Here is an 8,249-nt window from a genome sequence, read left to right as displayed (position 1 = left end):
CCTAAGATGATTGTCGGATTGCTGATGGCGATTTTTTTTAACCATGCTTGGTCTAGGTACCTCTATGAACGTTTTGGTTTTCCTCTTGTAACGTCTGCCGTATCCCACGGGGTTCACACGTTTGCGTATTGGATCCCATGATGATGCCTCTGTTGTCATACCATTGACAAATTACAACGCCACTGTACTTCTCTGAACGGAAGCAAAAAGAAGCTCGACCTTCGGAGTTCAAGCACTTCTCGCTCTTCTGTGGGCATGAAGCGCCGCGGGATGCATCCCATCCCGCGGCGCTTCATTTCAGTTAGAAGTTCAACTGAGGCAAAAAAAGTTGTCATAAAATATTTATTTTTATTCACAGCCATCAGCAAGGCGCATTACAGTATTTCCACGTTCACCAATGTCGTTTACAATGTCTTCTGGTTGAACGACAATGTTGTCGCAATAAAGCTGGAGTTTATAAACATAACCTGACCTTCCAGCAAGATTCCATACTTTATAACCCCTCTTTTTCGGCTTTTTTATCATATAAACCTTCAGGCTGTGACTACCCTTGAAAGGTATCCTAATCTCGTCCACTGCAAGGCAGGGCTCCATTTCTGCGGCTTGCTGAAACTTCTCATTGAGAGTCTCAATGATGCGACGTTTCTTGTAGAGCCTGTCATAGCCGTCCTCGTGTTTGTTTTTTTCATCATCATTGTTGCTGGCGTGGAACAAGGAAATCACTTCATCGAAGCGATTACGGGGCATGCACTCGGCAATCTCTGACTGGCGCAACAGCCGTGACCAATACGTGCACCCGAAGGGCAAGGACACTACGAACATGCAGAGAACCATCCCAATAAACTTTCTGATTTCCTCGCTTCTGATCGGCTTCACCTATGTTTTGTTCTTCTGGATCCTGTAGCGATTTGTTTCAAACGTGAGATGTTCTATCAAATCCTCATCAACGAGCTTAGTGAACATACCCAGTGGTGTTTCTGCTTCTGCTGCCATCACCCGTGGAATTATTTCACTTGTCTGAAAGCCCTTATTTAGTTGCAAATCTTTTTTGACCCAGTAGCATGTCTTTTTATCTTGTTCTTCACAGTTGTTGATTCCTGCACTTGTGATTCATTTGTGTCGGATGCGTCCGACGAATACTCGTCGGAGGAACTCTGACTGGCCGGGGGTTTTCACGTAGTCATCATCCGAGTTGTCCAACTCGGAACATTTGCTACCACTTGGGCAGTCATAAAGAACAGCTTGAATATCTTCTTCAGTCAGGTGAGGCCTGTCACAGAAAAAAAAAATGTAACACGGCATTACAGCGCAGCTCTTGAGGAGGAGGAGGGAAAGGTAATATTGGGAGAGTATACCTCTCCTCTCTTATCCTTCCGCCTCCTCCCCCTCCCCCTTCCTCCCTCCCTCGGGTGCATTACGGAAAACGTCCCATAACGAAACGCGCGCGTCACTGCGGTGCATTATAGGACGTTTCGTATAATGCACTGCGTAGTTACGCCGACGGCGACGTGTCACGCTGACGCGTTACGGTTACGCGGACGGCGACGCGTCCCTTCGATGCGTTAGGCCGACGCGTTACGGTTACGCCGACGGCGACTCCGACGCCGACGCTTTGCGCCGACGCGTTATGGCTACACCGACGGCGACGCCGCCCAAGCTGGAAACGAGCGCCTATGAGCTGCGCTCTAAAAATGCTTTTGAGAACACTGTCATTGTGTGCATAAGCAGGCACACCCGTTTTATAACGTATATATCACACGATACGACTCCACGCAACCGCGAATGTGGCGAGCGAAAATATAGAACACCACTTTCCTGACGGCAACGCATGTGGACGCTGTCAAGACAATATGCGGTGTGCAAATTCTACAGCACTTTTACACTTCAAAGATATGCAGAATGCAGCGTCAGGGATTCCTAACTATGCAAAATGTTAAACAAAAATTAAAGGGTGTATTACGACAAATTGTTCAAAAACAAAGGGAACATACCGTGATCCGCACCTCGTGGAGGAAGCCATTGTTCTGTTCTGCCCGCCACACTTTTCTGGACGCCTTGTGCCATCTATCGGGAGTTATTTGAAGCTCGGGAATGGCACGTACGTGGCCGTTGGGATTTGGAAGTTCTGCCCTTTGCAAATGACCTATAATAAATCAAGTCCTTTTGGCAACATGTGTTGCCATTGGTAAATAAAGGGTCAATATGTCATATCACACCGGCATCAAGCCTCTCGTAAAAGTTGGGGCCATGAGCTCGGCGTCAGTGCGCTGAACTGAAGCTTTAGGGTGCCTTATATGTGAGAGGGGTATAATGGCTACAGCCTCTTTTTAGAGTGTACGAATCGCGAAGAGGCGGAAAGATATTAAGACACGCCAATGTCTTTAAGTTTTATGTGACTATAATAAACTGCAGCAGTGTTGAAAGCTGGGCCAGTTGGTACTGGTTCATTATCAAACTGAGCGCTCCAGAAACAGAAGGAAGACTCGTACGACAGACGAAGCTTGTCTTTAGTACGTGTTTGCCATGGTCCCTACTCTGAAAAAAAAGAGTGTAGGCGCATTACACCCCTTCTCACATATACGACACCCCAAAACTTTAGTTCGATTTACAGCGCTCTGACGCCGAGCTGACAGCCCCAACTTTTATGAGAGAGTTGATGGCGGTGCGATTTAACATATTAATCCGCTAAAGTACGTATCAAAGTCTACAGAAGAAAAAAAAAAATCACAGAGGTTTTGCAGTAGAGCAAGGAAAACCCGGATAACTTTTTTTTACAGCTAGTTACACTTACTTTAGCTATTTTAATAAGTTGTGCAACTCGGCTATCAAGCCGATCGTGAGATTTGGTAGCGTCGGTTCAACGCCAATGCGCTGTACGTTCCACTAAAGTTCTGGGGCGTCGTATATGTGACAAGGGGTGTAAGAATATAGCCTTTTTTAGTCTGTATTTTTGAGCAACCAACTTTTATTCATTTCGAATATCCACGAGCTTACTTTACTTTCAACCGTAAACGGGACAAGCGCGCTGAATCTACTATTTCTTCTCGGGCCTTTAGAAGTCTAGGATACGTTAAATGCTCATTGAAATAATCTACCCGAGAGGTTAAATCATTTGCGTATAAAACCCTCGTTAGGCTATTTTGTGAGTATTACTCCGTTACTTAGAACCCTTATTTACAAATCAAACAAATCTAGGTTAATTTTTGCGATTACTTTCAGGCTAAGGCACACAGATTTATGTTTAATGGGTACGACAGATTTTTCTCTCCATCCGTCCCCATGACCTCTTTGGGAATCGAGCTCTTTTCTTTCCGGTTTACCGTAACGCGGCTAGAAATTTTACATAGAATCGTTAGTGAGATCTCTGACACTACTGTATTTACTCCAGTAATAGCCGCACTGTTTATGAAGGAAACCTGAGGGTTCGTTTTTTTGTGGAGCACGCAGATTGCCAATCACCGCGATCGACAGCATGACTCCAGCTGTTTAGAGGACGAAGATAAGGTTTTCGTGCGAAGGTACCCTCTGTGAAGATTGCATTTGTATGGAGAATCGTGTTCTCGATCTGGTTATTCGCTACATTATTTATACCCAACGCAATGATTGGCTTTAGACGTGTTCTGTGGGAAAGTAGACGCAAGGGCTTTGTTCATAAATAGTACGGCTATAACTCGAATAAATATGGTTCTTCAGGGCTTTCTCACGTACTAAATTATTTTATCATTTACAGAATGTGACATTTGACATTTGAATGAATGAATGAAATCTTTATTTCCAAAAATTTACTCTGGCGGACAATCCAGACAAAAAGCTACCATATTGTAAATTGGCGGGGTCTGGGGCCCTCGAGCAAAACAAGCATTGGAATCTGGCTGAAAAGTGTTATACATTGAAAAGACTCGTTATACAGCCTTATAGAGTTTATCTTACCAACTAAGCATGTACTTCCGTAACAATAAACAGAGTAAACAAGTGAGACCGCAAGATCGTTTGGCAGCAAGCATATTATGCAAAAGCGAGAAAAATATAAATGTCATATAGAGACATCCGCGTTCGATAAAACGCTGATACAATTCAACTCTAGTCAGGGAGTATATATCTATGTTTTCTAGATGTTACCTGCTGAGTAGAGAAGGTAACATATGTCGAAGGCATTGTAAAGCATGGTTCGTGCGGAAATGAGGAACATACCATAGTTTCGTAGTAATTGTTTTAAAAATTTCTTTTTTCCACGTACGGTGGGGTTGTGGAGTAACGTCAACGTGCCCACGCGCGTGCTTGAAAACAATTAGTTTTTTTTTTTTTTCGGAAATAATGCATCTTTCGTTGTCTTAATTTTTTCCAGCCGATACTTTCTGTAACTTTTCTTTTTTTCTTTTTTTAGAGAGCAGGTTTCAAGCGCCCGTTCCCGGGTTGAGCGGCGTTGCAGTCGGCGTCGGCATAACCGCGAGCGTTGTATTATGGGAAATTTTTTCCGCTAAATTTAGCGGGGCCATTTTCTGGCTCAATTGAGCGGAGAAATTCACGTCACATGACCTGAGCACCAATTCAGTTTCCCCGCTAAATTTAGCGGTAAAATCTTAGCTCAATTTCTCTGCTAAATTTAGCGGAAAAATTACCCTTGTTATATTTAGCACGAATATTTCCCCGCTAAATATAGGGGAGATATTTTTTGCTAAATTTAGCGGTAAATATAGCAAAAATATACTGCTAAATGGGAGGGCAGCAGGCCAGGAGGACGGGAGGTAACGGAGGGGTAGGAGGTGCATACCCTCCCTTCCGTACCCTCCCCTCCTCCTCAAGAACTGCGCTCTAATTTGCCGTTACAGAGAATCGTGAACGTCTTTCATTTGTGTTTATTATTTATTTCGTCCACTCTTAGCGCGAGCTGTCGTCTCCCCACTCCTGCAATATCAGTTGAGGTCGCGATATATGCGGATAAGTAAATAAATAAATATTGGACTATTTCATTTTATTGCGAGTGATGAGAGACCTCGGGATGGCGTCGAAACGGGAAGACAACCTACATTATAGCGGCAAACAGCCTAAGAAACACGGGCCATTCCGATCACCTTATTATTCCGCAGCAGCCGATAAGAACGCGGCATTGGCAAATAAAAAGCGCCGAGGAACAAACCCCGAAGACTCACTGCACGTGATTGGGTTAGCAAGTGACGTCAAACGTACAAAGACGACGAGCGAAGTGGCGATAAACAGGGTGTCTTAAACAACGGCCAGGCTCTTTAAATGGACCGCAAAAATTGGTTTCTTAGCCTATCGCGCTACGATTTCGTTCAGCGTTGCCCACAGGTGGTGCATTATTGTTTCTTATAAAATTTAGAAGCGGGACTTTACCCGAGAAAAAGGTAAAAAAGAAAAGAAAAAGGGCTTAACTCCTAAGCAAACGCCACGAAGTCACCGGTCTTTAACCAATAGGGCACCCTATGGGTTGATCACGTCGTCTTTGCTCGAATCCTCCAATGAAGAGTTATTAGCAGTACCTGAAACTGTTTGGATCTTGCCAGTACGGATCTCGCCGGTACGGAAAGTGGGTCATTTCCATGTTTACGTCTAGCAGTGCCCGGGAGAGGCAGTAAGTCACTATGTACGTAATAAGTTAACAAACTAAGACAGATGGACAAGCATAGGTATCCAGTGGGGGCAGTCAGTCACTGTGTACAAGATACAGACAGAGATAGTCAATCACAGTAGACCGGTAGAAACACAAGAGAGATATAGAGGTAAAAAAATTACAACAAGGTTTTCAAAATGAAGGTACGAAAACATTTTGAGTAGTTAAGTTGAGTCCAATCACTGAGCAATTTTTTAAATTGCTTTTTTGAGGCAAGCGTAAAACTGTCATCAGGAAGTGAACGAAATATTTTTTGGGTATAAATATCCCGAGTGGTTTGTCCATAGCGGGTACAGGAACGAAGTTCCTGTACCCGCTATGGACAAACCACTCGGTGCTCCCGGCGCCACTTGCCGATTGTTGGGTAATGGAGCCGCTCGGCGCTTGTGCGGTTGTCGTGGCAGATGCCACGGTCGTGACCGTTGTTGTGCCGAAGTTGCAATCTTTTGCAAGAGCTCGCAGAGCATCGACGTATTCGGGAATGGTTTCGTGAGGCTCCTGATCACGCTCGTGAAATCGCCGTCTCCTGAGTAGTTCCGATGAACCAGACTCGAAATGGCGTGATAGACGTTGCATAACGTCGTCGTAGGAGACCCCAGATGGCACTTGTGGGTGAAGTAAATCCCGAACCTTGCCGTAGGCTTCCTCCCCACGGAGGCCGAAGAGTAGCGCTCGCTTCTTTGCCGGGTCTGTCACGTCGCTGGCCTCGAAATAAAATTCGAGCCGTTCCTTCCAGGACGTCCAACTCGTACCGGGAGTGTAGTCCGGAATTCGACCTTGCGCCATCCTCGCTGAACCATTCAGGTTTATCCCCGTCGCCAGTATTCTGTGGTGGTCTATTTACATGTTATTTACAGGAGAAGACTGCAGAGATCGGTGCTGAGCTACAAGCCCTGCGAACATGTCGCTAGCTCAACCAGGAACAGTGCGTGAGGCGTGGCCCGTGCTCACGCCGCGCGTCTCGGCTATTGCAAAATGAAGACGACGAAGTCCCATCGTAACACTTCCCCCTTCTCGATAAAACTAATCAGTTTCTCTTAAACGCACTGGTTTGTTTGTAACGCGCTTGGGGCGTGTTCTGGGTGGAGGAACCGGAACAGACGAGGAGGATGGTCCAGGAGAACTTTCTGATGTCGGTTCAGTATTCGGCATAGCAGAACCCGGTCCCTTGATGATCGGTGTAGGCTCTGGAAGTGAAAACGCACCAGAGGTGTTCGCTGTTGCGAATTCCGTCTCTGAAGATGCCTGGCCTGAGGCACATACATCTTTTTGTTCATCGGGATCCGAGTCGAAAAGGGGATAACTTGAAATTCGAGACGATGTTCAACTGCATTGTTCCGAATGTTGGGCTAACCGACTTCGCATGTCGTCGATGTGTCTTCTTTGTATTCTTCCATCTGAAGTCGTTACTTCAAATGATCGGGAACCAACCTGACGGAGCACCTTAGCTTCTATCCATTTCGGTTGTCCCGCGAATCCCTTAATAAAGACGGCTTGTGAATTGCTGAACTTAGCGTCTTTGTAGCCTTCTTCATCTTCCTTACCCCGCGGATGAATATAATCCAATGGGCAAAGCAATTGTCGTCCGAACATCAACTCTACTGATGTTTTCCCAGTTGTTGAGCTTGGTGTTGTATGTTGCTTAAACAAGAACCGTGCCAATCGGCAGTTCAGACTTCCTTCTGAAAGTTTGCGGAGTGACTTCTTTGTTTCCCGAACCATTCGTTCGGCTTGGCCGTTGGTTGCTGGGTGATAGGGGGCGCTTGTGATGTGCCGGATGTTATTGGCTTGCAGGAATTGATTGGTGTCCTTGGCTAAAAATGGCGTGCCATTGTCGCTGCAGACGACTTTCGGAATGCCAAATGTGGCAAACATAGATCGGAGGGCGTCAATGACGGTGGCAGCAGTTGCTGACGCGCAGATGTGGACTTGCAACCATTTGGAATACGCGTCAACAACTATCAGGAGCATTTTTCCTTCAAAAGGACCGGCGAGGTCCATGTGAAGTAGACTACATGGCTCCTGAGGGCGTTCCCAAGTTGGACTTGGTGCTGGAACAGGAGCGCGTACTTGTTGCTGACACTTTGAGCAGAGTTGGACGCACCTGTCGATTTCTTTGTCGAGATCAGGCCACCAAAGATGACTTCATGCACAGCGTTTCATGGCTGTTACTCCTGGATGGTTTGCGTGCAGGAGTTTCATGGCTGCTGGCTGTGCCTCCTTCGGAATAACCACACGTGATCCCCATAAGACGCATCCCTTGTGGGTCGATAGCTCGGTAAATTGCCTCATATAGCTTGCGAACTGTTTTCCGATCAAGCATTTGGAGGCTCCGGACTGAACGGCTTGGTAGACCTTCGCCAGGAGGGGGTCCTTTGCCGTAAGACGGGCTATGTCCTTTGCTGAGAAAGATGGTGTCTCGAGCGCCTGAATCATGAGGATGTCTGCTGGACCGTGTGGTTCGTCCACGTTGCTGGGCTGTGAAAGACGGCTCAGGGCATCCGCATTTTGATGGAGTGCGCCGGGTCGGTAAACCAGGTTATAGTCATAGTTTTGGAGATGCAGGCACCAGCGTAGCATCCTCGGGGACAGTACCAGTGGCATCTGCCTGTCTGAG

This window comes from Ixodes scapularis, unplaced genomic scaffold (genome assembly GCF_016920785.2).
Source record: "Ixodes scapularis isolate PalLabHiFi unplaced genomic scaffold, ASM1692078v2 PGA_scaffold5__190_contigs__length_132052651, whole genome shotgun sequence".
NCBI classification, from domain to species: Eukaryota; Metazoa; Arthropoda; class Arachnida; order Ixodida; family Ixodidae; genus Ixodes; species Ixodes scapularis.
Note: the sequence above shows the minus strand (reverse complement) of the source record.